Genomic DNA, 14,482 nt, shown 5'->3' with positions numbered 1-14,482 from the left:
AGTAAGAACATGATAACAGTATTCTAGTATTTGAAAGGCAGCCACAAAGAAGAGGTCAAATTATTTTCCAAAACACCAGAGGGCAGGACAAGAGAGAATAGATGGAAACCGATCAAGGAGAGAAGAACCTGGAATTAAGGAGAAACTTCCTAACAGTGAGAACAATTAACCAGTGGAACAGCTTGCCTTCAGAAGTTGTGGGTGCTTCATCACTGGAGATTTTAAAGAAGAAACTGGATAGCCACTTGTCTGAAATGTTATAGGGTTTCCTGCTTAAGAAAGGGGCTAGAGTAGAAGACCCCCCCAGGTCCCTTACAGTTCTATTCTATTCTAAGAGCATAAAATAGGAAATAAAATGGAAGAAATAAAAATAGATACATTAGGTATGTATGAAACCAAGAACTGATGGAGAGTGTAGTAAATGTGAATGAAGGTGGTTTGATTTTATGGCATGCTGATCAATGAAAGGATAAAACGTATGTCAAAAAATATGAAAGGATATTAGCTAGGTTGTTATAGATTCATATAGGTTGATAATAGTTATATTACAGTTAACAGTGATAATAGGAGAGCCAGAAATTAATTTGGGGAAAATTATCCAATATTCCAAATTAATTCAAATGACGGGAAAAAATATTCTGTTAAGTAAATGTATGGTTAGGTGGAAACAAAACAACAGAATATAGAAGACATGATTGGGCCATTTGGGGACCCATGAATAAAGGATGGTCGTGAGATATGAATATCTGGTTAGAAAAAGGTCTGCCTCTTTTGAAAATACGATTTAATTCTCATCTACATATACATTCATACAACAGAGTGAATATCAAATATGAATCATAAGGTACAATTTATTTGATTGTGATGAAATACAGAAAGAATTAAAAGAAAGTGCAAGGGGATAAGAGGTATTGATTGTAGGACTCTCGGTTTATTTGGGAAATGTCAAGAGTGAATCTTAGAGATAAAACAGAGACAAGACTAGGAAAGAAGAATAAAAAAATATATTCTATAACCAGAATTACAGATCAAAAGATAACTGCAAAAAATGTAAATGGTTAAAAATAAATGAGTCAAAGAAGTACAGAGCACTTTTTATAGAAATAAAATAATGTTTTGAAGATGAGTGGAGAGGCTAAAAACAGAACTTCCAGCAAAGTGAATGAATTAAAAATAAAAAGTGATGAAGTGATCTAGTATGGATTGAAATTGTGGAATGCTGGAAGGTAGATGTGCATAACAGTTCTCTCTGAAGCATGAAACAGGCTTCTTTAAGGCACTGCAAGGAAGTACTGCAAATATACATCACTCCAGATCCAAAAGATATTTCCTCTTTGATATCTGAATACAGTATACCTCTAATTGGAAGGAGTACTTTAGACCCTAGTGGGAATCATAGTGCCAAGCCAAAGAGTGGAACAGAAACAGGGATTACAGGTAGCCCTTGACTTATGACCACAATTGAACCTGGAATTGTGGTCATAAGTTGTGATAAATACTTGGGTCACTAGTAACTATGCTCAATTTTGCAACCTGTTTTTGCAGTGTTTGTTAAGTGAAGTGTGCCAATTGTTAACCAAACTATTATAGCCAATAGGTGTTTTTTTGCTGGAAATTATAAGCAAATACCTGTTTCTGGCAAAAGAAATGCCAAAAATTGTGGTCATGTGACTATGGGATGCTGCGAAATGGCCATAAATGTGAGGTAATTGCCAAGCACCCAAAATGCAGTCGCAAGATCACAGGAGGGGTGGCTATTAGAACTTTGAGACTGGGACATAGGTAGTTCTGGGGAGTTTATTGTAACTCTGACCAGTCTCTAAGCGACTGGTCATAAGTCAAGGACAGCCTGTAGTGTTGGTTAATGTTTTTATTGGAGGGATCATAGTTTTGATCTTAGTTGTTGCATTTTAACTTTGACACCATTAAGAGTCATTACTGTCAGAGGGAGCCCTCCCAAACCCTGCAATGTTATTGCCTAGAAAAAAAATAATGAAAAGGAATTCATAAATGCTGTGAGAAACTTTAAAGATATTAACACTGCAGGTGTAGATGGTATAATTGAAAAACATGTTAAAATGTGCATTAGAATTTTACCTGTGTGTTGCTAATTAAGTCTTGTTCTTATGTATTTCCCTGTACAGATATGTACTCTTTATAATATTTGGCTATGGTTCAGAAAATTAATTTTCCTTGTTATTAAATTTTTGTGAGTGGACATCTATTATTATTTTTTGCCTTTGTTTCATTAAACAGAACAAATAGAACAGATCTACGTGGCATAGGATTGGCATATTCCAAGTTCCTTTGATTAAACAATGCCATATGTCAGGACCTTGGAAGTGTGCCTTTTCTGTTACAGTGCTTGCCCTCTGAAATGGATTCCCCTCTGAGATTCAGGTGGGTCCCACCCAGCAGGTGATTCAGAGGGCTTGGAAGTTCTTTCTCTTTACCTCAGGGGTCTTCAAACGTGGCCCTTTTATGACTTGTGGACTTCAACTCCCAGAATTCCTCAGCCAGCTTGCCTGGCTGAGGAATTCTGGGACTTGAAGTCCACAAGTCATAAAAGGGCCAAGTTTGAAGACTCTTGCTTTACCAAGTCTTTAGTAAGGGTGATTGAAGGCCCTTCTGGTAAAGGGGTTCTGCTTCTTGCTGTTGCCCAATTTTACCCTCTTTTGATCATTTTTGTGTCAGTGTATTGCCCTATTGTTTTTCAGGCAAATACTCTACCATTACTAAGAGGTTTTCTTTTAAATCAGGAAATCTAATTTTGGGCAAGAACAGAAAGAGTTTGTTTTCTGTATTTTATGACTTTTAATTCCCTCTGTTTCTGAATCCCATTTGCCAAATCCCATTGACGTACACACTCAAGAAATTTCCATCTGAAAATTCCTACTATTTTTGGTCACACATAACCTGTAATACACATTTTCCCCAGAATATATATTTTTAAAAGTGATTTTTTATGCAATACATTTTTTATGCGTACCTTCCCTTAGTAAGTACTTTTTGTGCTTCTGATTAGTACTTATTTTGTGCAATGGTTTGAGTTACATGTTTTTGTGCAGTTGTGTTTGAGATACAAACTAAATCGCAAAATTAAAAAAACAAGTGGATTTAAGTAGGCAAGTGCATTTTGGTTTGTATGCGGTTCAGACAGTGTTCAAATAAACCTTTAGATAATTGAATTCCACTCCTATCTTGTTACTAAAAATGCTGCTGAAGTTTTGAGTGTGTGAAAAATTGTGGAGAGACTGGGAACGTAATGGAAGAATTGTTGGATATTACTGAAAATTTTCAATTGCGCTGAAATGGATAGACTTACATGGGAACTCAAGGACAAAAGTGAAACCAAGTACTATAAAATCTGGGAACAATTTTATGATTGGCTAGACAATAAGAGGGTAGCCAAGATAAATGTATAGTGCTAGAATAAAATATAGATGATAGACAAATGTATATTTAAAAGATAAATAGATATATAGAAATAAGGGAAAAAGTGTTAATAGTATATTATAAATAGTGAGCAAAGTTCAAGAACTTTATGTCTATATGAGTACTAATACTATTGTAAAATGTTGGAAGAAGTATGGAACCAGTGACATCATATCTATGTCCAATGTGTTTTTAATTTTGAATTATTAATAAAAATTATTTTAAAAAAAGAATTGTTGGATATAAACAACTAAGAGATAAATAAAGAGTTTTTTAAGAAAATAGAAATCCAGATTTAAAAAAAAAACTATGAAAAAGAGATTTTGGTTGTTCTGCCTTGATTAACTTCATAACTTCCAGTAGCTGGAAATTCCTAGCACTCTTTACTCTAAATCCTAATATTAAAAATGTGATATACAAATCTGTGTATTTCTTGCTTCCTTGTTTGTTCATTGCTTTGAGAGGCTTGACAGATGTGACAGAATTGTCACATCTATTATCTAGTATGAATGGTATCCTTGGGAAAAATATTTCAGATTAATGTAACTGAAATGTAATGTAAATGTTTGGTCTAGTGGTTAAGGCACCAGGCTAGAAACCAGGAAACTGTGAATTCTAATCCTGCCTTATTCATGAAAGCCAGCTGGATCATGTTCATCATCAAACAGTTTCAATTATTCACTTGCAGTCCAAAGGCTTAGACAACATGTCTGTTTGTCTGTCTGTCTGTCTGTCTGTCAAAATGCTAGGCAGAAGAAGAATAGTAAATATAACTCTTTGCAAACAGAGAATTGCACGAAACATCATTTGAAATAAATTCTCAGTTGCATTCCTAGTTCCAATCTCCATCTTTCTTTTCTTATCCCACTACAGTTGCTAGATTTAGTTTCTTGTAACATGTAGGTCCTTTAGTTCCTGTGAATCTGTATAGGACATTGCGCTTAATGAGATTTATAATTCATTCCAACCATATCAGCATTTTTAATTATGCCTAGTATTTAATCTCCACTGCACCATTTAAATCACAAAGTCTAAAATTAAACATCCTAGAGTCTAATCTAATAATAAACTATGACATTTAGTGGGAAAAATTGAATCTGATTAATTGCACATTATTGCCATCAGTTTAAAACAAATCCTAAAGAATATTTTGAAACTGTTTGATCATAAAGAGGATGTTTGGCTTTTTAAACAAATGATGCACAAACACTTCTTCAGGTCCCTGTGTTTTATTTTATCAGTATATTCAGATTCTTCCCTTATGGGAACAAGCTAGCCATACATATCGAGCAAACAGAAGCTCCAACCCACAATTAGCGAAAATTGCCTAATGATGGGAACCACTGGCTTCACTGCTCTTTATGGAAACAGCACTTAACCAACTCAGTGGCAATTACCAGCACATGAAAGCAAAGATTATTGCTGGAGCTGAAACAAATACAGCTTTCCACCCTCAGCCCTGAAAGCATGTCACCAATGTGCTGTTTGCTTACTTTATAAGTGTGCCTCATCTCATTCATCTATAGATTTTATTTTTCCGGAATTAAATTGATATTTATATGTTACCAGGCATGCTGGCTGAGGAATTCTGGGAGTTGAAGTCCACAAGTCATAAAAGGGCCAAGTTTGAAGACCCCTGGCTTAGAACATTAACCTAAACAGAGTTCAGTTGCACAATACAATGTGGAAAATATGATTTGGCCTTCAGTATCACAGAAGACATGCAATTATTTTAGAGAGATGATAGGAAGGGTATATGAATGGCATCATGTTTCTTTCATTCTACTTTTATATCTGAAAAACATTATTGCTCTTTGAAACAACATTTAAAAGTATCTGGTGACCAGAGCTGGAGATGGAATGTATGAATGTATATAGAAAAGATAAAATCCCTTTTCAAAATGTTTCTAGCACACTCTACCAATCCAACGTTCTTGTATTATTGCTGTAAGGATTACCTTTGGAATCAGATACACTCTGTTACGCTTTAAGCCTAGTTTAATAAAAAAGTAATAAACAATGATGACTTTGAAATTCTGTTGTGAAGTTCATTGAAAATCGGATAAATTAAATAAAATAGAAAGAAAGAAAAGTGAATCTTTCATCAAGGAGCCTAAAATGAGGATTCTGCTTCATCTGGGTCAGGGTAGATAACTTTGATCAGCACAGATGAAAGGCCGTTAAATCCCCATTGACCTACCAAGTTTCCCATTTCTGTATTTTGCTTCCTAAACTAAACATCACTTTCAACCATGATTCATCTAGGCAGTAATTAATTAAAAGATCAAAGGTATACAATTTTTTTATCATTAGCAAATTTAAAGATTAGCACTTCCTCAATAGTGCAGAGGAATTATTTTTATTTATTTATAAATAAATACATTATTTTCTCCATTTTGGCACTAGGAAGGCAATAGTTTTGATTTAGAGAGTTTCTATATGAAACAAAAAAGTGATCAATTACTTATAAAAACGATAGAGCTGTCTTTATTCTGTTAACAATGGAGGGAAATGAATTAGGTACGTATATTAAAATACAACCTCGATTTCTGGTTAGAAATCGAGATTGTATTTTAGAAAGTCAGAAAGAGGCCATAGACCAAATGGTGATTTGGATCTTCTTGCCCAAACCCCCAAAGGATAACACAAAGCGGTACTGAAACACAAGGCAGAGCTATATAACCATACAATCTTGTAGGTAGGTAGGTTTTAATGAGGAATTCCCTTATTAAACTAATTAGCTAAATCTCAATTAAGCTAAAAAAAGGAATGTATTGGGAAAAGAGAAATACAAACAAAACAAGGGAAGGCAACAATCACAAACAGAACTGCACATAAAATAACAGAATTGATCTAGTGATGATATTTACTTACAACTATAGAATAAAATGACTAGAAAAATATACAGAAATGAAAAATACAAAACAATAAATATGAAAAGATGAAAAGAAACTAGAAAGGAAAGCAAGGAAGGAAACAAAATAAACACCTCAACATGTTCAGTATAAAACAAAGTATGCATATTACAATAGATATATGATGGTGATTAAAAAAAAACAAATTAAATCTTGCCCATATAGAATGATATTGACCTATTTTTCCATTTAGTCAGCAGAAAGCCAACTCACAAGACTGGAAGTAACCTCATTTCATCAGCTCAGGATTTTAAATTTGGAATAGTACTTTCTTACCAACAAGCACAACATTTTTTGCTATATTCTGAGCTCATAAAACTAAAGTTCCAGAAGAACAACAAATATCAATTAAAATAGGAATTGAATCCCCTAGGTAGGTCTTCCATCCTTTTCCTTTTTATATAATATGTAGGATAACTAAAAGCTGGTCTCTTTAAGGCTGTTGCACATGCAATCAAGAAAAACTTTCCATTTTTGATATCCTGTAACTATCCAGAAAATCAGAAGCTCTAAGTGGCTAAATTCAAATTCCTAACAATACAATGAAATTATGAAGATACTATCTAGTCCTCACTGGCTGTGCTGTTAAATAAATGTGACTATTTTAATTAATGTATTTATTTACAAAGTGTACCGTAAATGCCGGCGTATAAGATGACTTCCGCGAGCACTGAAATTGGCGCCAAAGACGGGGGTCGTCTTATACGCCGAGTCGTCTTATACGCCGGAAATACTGGTAGTTTCCGGCGTATAAGACGACATTCTAGGAATGCGGCCCGGCTATAAAGACGGGGGTCGTCTTATACGCCGGGTCGCCTAATACGCCGGCATATGCGGTATATAGTCACCCAATTTGAACACTATGACTTGGGAAGGACTCCCCCCTCTACCTATCTCATCCATCCATCCATCCATCCCACCCCACTCATTGCTTTTAGGGAAGCAGAGACAAAATAACAGAACCCACCCAGAAGCTATGGGAAGCCTCCACCTTGTTTCTAAACCTTCAGAATTCTTAAACATCACAACCTCGTCAACCGATCTATCAAGGGTTGCATTTTAAGATTACTCCACCAGACTCATTGCCATTAAGTAGATAAGGCTTTTTTATGCTTGGGGTAAAACAAAAACTGAATTCTTTCATCATGCAATCCGATTAATAAATGCTTCAAGAGCAGATTCCATACCCAAATCAGAAGTTAACCATGTACTCATATTTTCCAGCAGCCATTGAATTAATCTGATTTACTTCAGGAACAGGATCTATCTGAAGTTTGCATCTAGACTTTGGAATTTTCTAACAAGTCTTGTTTCAGTGGCTTTTCATTGCTGTTTTATTTATCAAACTGCAGTTTCAATAAATGTTTTAACTATTTATTTTTGTTATTGTAGGAGTTTTCAGCTGTTTTGTTTCATAATTGTGGTGTATTTTTGTTATTATATGAAGGAATTAAAATACTGCCAAGAACAGGTAGGTTATAAAGCTACAAAAGAAGTAAGGTGTGGGTACACGCATTTGTTTTAATTGCATGAAAAAGGAGTATAAATGTTTGAAAAGGGTTATGAGGAAGTTAGAAGAACTGCAGCCTACACAAGAATCGTCTGAATCCAAAGGAAGGAAGGAAATTGGAAGGGACTCTCCTGATTTCTCTGGAATATAAAGCAGAGGAAGGAGGAAGTGCTTTCAAATTTACAAGATTCTGGTTCTGTAACCTTACAATAAAGGTAGTATTAGTACTCTTGCTTTTGGTTGGCATAAAGAAGAGGGACTGTTGTTCTCCAAAGCACCTGAAGGCAGGAGAAGAAGCAATGGATGGAAACTAATCAAGGAGAGAATCAACCTAGAACGAAGGAGAAATTTTCAGACAGTCAGAACAGTTAATCAGTGGAACGACTTGCCTCCAGAAGTTGTGAATGCTCCAATGCTGGAAGTTTTAAAGAAGAGATTAGACATTTGTCTGGAATGGTATACGGTTTCCTGCCTGAGCTGGGAGTTGGACTAGAAGACCTCCAAGGTCCCTTCCAACTCTTTTATTCCATTATTTTGTTTCTTGTCTGGACTAACTTGAAAGTCTGGCAGGAGCTGATCATGAAAGACAGTGTAGTCCCTGCACCTTGTACAGAAGAAAAATACTAAGACTATCCTGAAATGTGTTTCTACTGATGAAGTGGTTCAAAGGGCCATGTGATATGAAAGTGAACTTTCTGACTCTGATTCAATGCTCAGCTGAAAATTTACATGCCAGTGTTTAGCCTGTACCATCTATCTGCTTGATTATATTTATTTATTTGTTTGTTTATTTAAAACATTTATATAGCCACCCATCTTAAAACCATCTTTGGGTGGCTCCCAATCAAGAGTAAAAACAGCACAGAAACCATAATAATAATAATAAAAAAACATTAAAAACAACAAAAATCTGGTGCTGTAAGTCATATAGTCTCTTATCTCAGCCCTCGGGGGTAAAGCCATGTCTTCAAATCTTCATGAAAGACTAGGGGGACAGAAACCTGTTGAACCTCAGAGGGCAGAATGTTCCATAGGGCAGGGGTTGTAGACAGAAAAAGCAGACTTCGTAGCTCCCATCAGATGGCAATATTTAGAGGAATGCACTAGAAGAGTGGTCACCCTATCTAACAAGTAGATGGAAAGATAGTCACACAGATAATTGTTACATGGGCAAACCTAGGGGGCTCCCATTACTGTGTGCACTGCTGCATTTTAGACCAGTTGATGTTTCTAGGGGGTCTTCAAAAGCAGCCTCTTGTAGAGCACATTGCGGCAATTCATATTGGTAAATAAGCAGGTATTACAGAAAAGGGGGCAAGAGGAAAGAAGCTTATGATCTAGAGTTTTCCCCAGTTGAATTTTTGGATTTTCTTCTCTTTAGCAACATAGATTCTTCTAGACAGAGGGACAATACCACAGACTCATCTGAAGGTCCATATGGCAAGATTCACAATGCATGTGTCATTTCTTTTTTTTTTATCAGTGATAATAGAACAGCCTCTGGTTCACAGTGAAGCTCTTTATGGGTCTCTTGTGAGTTTTCTTACCTCAGGCCCTTAATAAATGTGATTCCCTCTTTGAAGCACGCTGGCTGTTTGTTCTGATATATGTAGCCTGACATCTTTAGCTAATAGGTGCAGTGAAGGAAACAATGAACTAACTAGGTTCCCAATGACTGGAAGCAGCAGTAAATTTATTTTTCCACTAACGGCCTTCATAATGCTCTGGCCAACTTTATCTCATTATACTGTGAGTATGCAGAGATAATTGCCGAAGTGCTTTGTTAAAAAGAAAAGCTTGCTGCGTTTCCATTAACTCACTGCATGAAGCCTGCTTCACTTGAGTGCACTAGCTACCACTCACAGTTCAATTTTGCAGCCATGATGGACTGAAACATATCAACCTGCTTTCTCTCCACTCCACTAATTGCACATATTAATCAACAGGAAGACTTAGATTTGTTTTTCTCCCCCCACTCTCCTTTCGGATAAACTCCTTTTTTGAATGAAAGCAGGACACTGATGCGGGAGGAAATCCAGCTGCCACAGGATTAAATAAAGTCCTTTTTGACCACAGCAGGTTGTAATAAGTTGCTATTTGGGGAGAGGGAATGAAATCAGCCCTACAGAAACTGCTGGAAATTAAAACTAGAATAAAGACAAGCATAGATGAAGTATATCTACAATATGCATGTATTTACATAGTCACATTGGAATTTGCTTTGAAATTTTGCCTGGAAAATGTAGGATGATGAGTGAAATATCTGAGCCCTTAAACTGCTGAAATCAAATAGGAAAAGCATGTTCAGGGTGAAAAAAAGAACCAAATGTGAGAAAAGGTATTAAAATATCAGTAATCCCTTTTGTAAACACGTTAAGGCTGACAAGCTATTTAAGGACTTGGATGAACAAGCAGAATGCTAATGTTACTTATATTTCTCCTTTTTCTTTTATGAAAGATGATTAATAGAATCAGAATGGCTTCTGAGTTGTGCTTGTCTGAATTTAATTGCATCTGCTATTTACACAGGAGAGAGAGAGAGAGAGAGAGAGAGAGAGAGAGAGAGAGAGAGAGAGAGAGAGAGAGAATGTTTCACTCACTATGACACAGTCATAAAACATAACATGGAAAGTAAAAAAAATGAATGCTTTTCTCCTGCTAGTTTTTTTAGTCAAGCAAGGAGAAAAGTAGGGTCATTTTCTTTGCATCTGGGGTCAAAATTTCCAGTTCCTAATGAATGGAGCTTTAACAGGAGATTTAGCAGAATTTAACAGCCCTCAGACTTGTGCATTGCTTAAATTTTTAGACATGTAGGCCCATTGTAAAATAACAATAGCATCTTCCAGCATATGAAGTGTGGACGATGAAAGAGTAGGAAGAGCAATGATTTCAAATCCCTTAAGGTTTTCACAATCCAGTTATCTAAATGGCATTTGGTTTATAATGATAGTTGAATTGAGTTGAATGATAAATTACTGTTAAGTCAGAAATTATTAATCTAGTCCAGTATATCCCGTGAAACATGTTTGCTCTTTTAGATAGATGGTTCTTCCGCATTTAAGTATATTTCACTGCATTTTTGAAGACAAAAATATAGTATGGATGGATGTATAGATACTTTTAGCCACACAATTCCAGGTAATTTTAAATAACAATAGGTAGATCCAATGTAACAATTAGAGAATGCCTTGTAAACATATAGAAAGTTTTGATCAAATAGCTTATGATAACAAAATGGATATGGTTGCAATATAGGAAACTGAGGAAGAAAATTCATGATGCCCAAGGATTTAAATGTAGGATAAAGATATATCAGTGGATGAAATATTGGAAAGTTCTCTTTATACATTGCATGATCTATACGTTGCATATTTAGAAGCATGTTTAAAATCACTTTTAGTGCTTCAATTTCCATGCAGTTCTTTTTCATGCATAGCAATTTGGTTCATCTCTTAATGTTTACTCAGTAATAAATTGTCATCAAGGTCCAAAATATTCCATCCTTGAAATATATGCACAGTCTATAAAATATATTGTTTATCTTGCTCCATCCCAGAAGACTGAAATGGTAATCAGAGAAGATAGTATACAATAGTGAACAACTTATTAATATTACAAATAATCTCAATAACTCATATTATCTTTATAAAATGATGTTGGGCTCTGAATAACTTTTCATTTCAAAATATCACCAATTTACATGTCAAGGGCACAGCTATTTGGTTCAGATCTAAAATGTCACTTAAAATGATATAAATGATATGGTTACAAAAGAGTTACTATATTAGGACTTTTTATCATAAAGGTATTTGAGATAAAACATAGCATTTGTTATAATGAAGTTAGAATGTTATAAGATACAGCATTTTAGATTATTCTGAGTATTTGGCCAATGTTTTAATGCAGAAAGACAATTTATGCTGGCCTGTGTTTTCTGATTAAGTTTTTTAATGCTGCCTCAAGAGTGCTTTCTTTGAAAATCGTTTGAGATAGAATAACACAGTTTTTTATGCCTGAACAAATGCCAGCAAAAAAAAAAAGTTTCAAATCTAGAAATGCTGCCTGTCCTAAAAACCAGTTGACTTGCTGCTGTGATAAACCACCTGCAACTTACACTGGCAATATGTGATCCATCTTCAGATTTAGCCATTGCCCTCAATCCGGCTCTTTTCAGTCTGTAGCTGAGGGAATCTAATTGCACTGTTAGAGCTGGAAGACACCAGGATATTGCAATTCTTTTTGAAAATGATACACAGTCAGTTGAAATACCTTCCTAACATCAAGCTGTTGTGGTCAGGTAAGCTTTGACTCTTTGGTGGATAATGATAATTCCTGTGCCCGACAAGAAATGCTTATGCCCTTGTTAGAATGAAATGGCTGTGGATGTTGAGAAATGCAAGGGGGTAGGGAGACCAAGAAGTTAACATCCATGGTGAAATGTGTTAACTATAGATAGGCAAGCCAAGGGTTTCCCCCCCCCTCCTCGGAAGGCTTTTCTATATCCTTTAAGAACATTGGTCATGGTTTCTTTTGATATTTCATTAGAGACAGATACAGGCACGTCAGGTTGAACCATATTATGAGATTTAGCAAAGTGAATGCCTCAGCAGTAGAAGCTGATGGGAAAGCCCTGGAGGAAATATTTGTGTTTATATGGTCTGCCTTGTACATCTTAAGCTATCTTGTTATCCTCAGTTCTTCTCAAACTTGTTTTTTTAAAAAAGAAAGTCACTTTAACAGGCTTTCCCGGATTAGCAAATGCCCCACAATAAACCTCCTTTTTGTCTGAGCTAAATGTTCTGGTAACATAAAGCAGTTGATGCCTAGGTTGTCCTTGATCTTCAAAGACTTTCCCGATAAATCATTTCACTTGGACATTAGCCAATGCTTGTTTTTGCAACGGAGAGAAAAAGAGTAGTTGATTTCAAAAAAGGTGGTGTGTTTGCTAGAAAAATAAAAAAGTGACAGTAGGGTTGACCAACTAGAATAAAATCTATAAGGAAGATATGTCTTCATGCTTTAAGATGCTCAGTCTCATTGTATACAGTGATGAATGAGAGACCATTTCTTCTACCAGAAGCTGGAGCATACATGTTTGGTTTTTTGGCTTTCTTCTGGGAAAAAGGCAGGTGCTGTATGTAAGCATTAGCAATACGACAAAGGGACCCTAGGTGGTTCCAAGGCCAAGTCCTCTTGCTACAAAGAGGAAATGTCTATTAATTCTTGGCACTCCATTTCTGTTGGTAGATCCTTTTTTGGCATATCATATTTATTTGGTATATGCTTAGGGCTTAATTTATAATTAGCATTACCTACATCTTTCTGGGAATTGAATATACTTTAAAGTTGCCAAGTTTGAAAAATACTGCTCTGTAACAAGAACAAAAACAAGAAGATGACTATGGACCCTCAGAAACTAACTCATACCTATAGATTGGGCTTCTTTGTTTTCCAGATAAGGAATGCATGTTAAACAGAACATATCTAGTTCAGATTATGGATATAGATTTTATTACTACTCTTTCCCCCTGTAATATGACTCTTACTGACAGTCCAGTCCCTTCTTAAAACCAAATTGCTCTTACTTGTATGCACCTTGTGATTTTCTTATCCCCACTTAAGAACCACATATTCATTATTCCTTCCCATTTTGGTGCCAATTCATCATTAGTCATAGTGGAGTATCTCATAAACTGTCTTTTTGCTTATTTTTTTCTGTTTGGATGTTCATGGCAAGGCTTTGTCTCTTGGGGCATAAGGTTCATCGTTGGCTTTACAGTCTGTATAATTATGGCCCTCTTCCCTGGCTGCCTTTTGTCTTTCCAGCTGTTGCAGACTTTTTTTGTTGCCAGTGAAATCTGTTTTAGCAGCAACAACAAAAATGCTACAGTGAGAATGCTAATCATAGTGACAAGTAAGAAAAATATGTTAATGATGCTTAAGCCAGCCATCTTCCTAGCTAGCAAGTGTCTGTTTAGAATGTACATTACAAAACTCTCTGGGCTGTGCAATGGGAGATGGCAAGAATCTAGCATGTGGTTAAAAATCTTGGAAATATAATTCAGAACAATAGGAACACAGCAAAAATAATAACTTTTATCACATGCAGAAAGAGAAAAACTTGTATGTTTAGGATTCCATCCTATAACAGTTATAATTTCATTATGTAAATATTCTTTTGTAAAATGTGGCCTAGAAGCATTACAGGAAAACTGCAATATTGAATAGTGGATTAAACATTACTTTTAAAAAATGTTCCCAGTCTTTACATCTACATGATCAGTGAATAATGATTGCTCTTTCTTGATTTTAAAGCACTGGAAAAGGCTAGTCTAAATTGAGACAAAAATAAAAACGTATTGCTTTGATACAATATTGCATGCTGATTTCTTGGACATTTTTAAATTATGTTGAATGTGATATCCTGCCAAGGTATTCATCTGTGCATGCTGCTCTAGCAATCATGATTTAATCTGCTTATAGCTGTATGTTTTTGCACTCTTTCTAGCTGAGCAGACCAAGAGAATGTGCTAGACAAAAAAAGCTCAGTGCAATAATTGAATGTGCTAAATGATGTCTAATAATTGATACTAAATATAAACAAAATCTCTCTACAAGAGGA

Source organism: Crotalus tigris, unplaced genomic scaffold (assembly GCF_016545835.1).
Source record: "Crotalus tigris isolate CLP2741 ecotype Arizona unplaced genomic scaffold, ASM1654583v1 scf7180000017536.10889498, whole genome shotgun sequence".
Classification (NCBI taxonomy): Eukaryota; Metazoa; Chordata; class Lepidosauria; order Squamata; family Viperidae; genus Crotalus; species Crotalus tigris.
The sequence above is the reverse complement of the archived record's forward strand: the minus strand, read 5'-3'. Positions refer to the sequence as shown.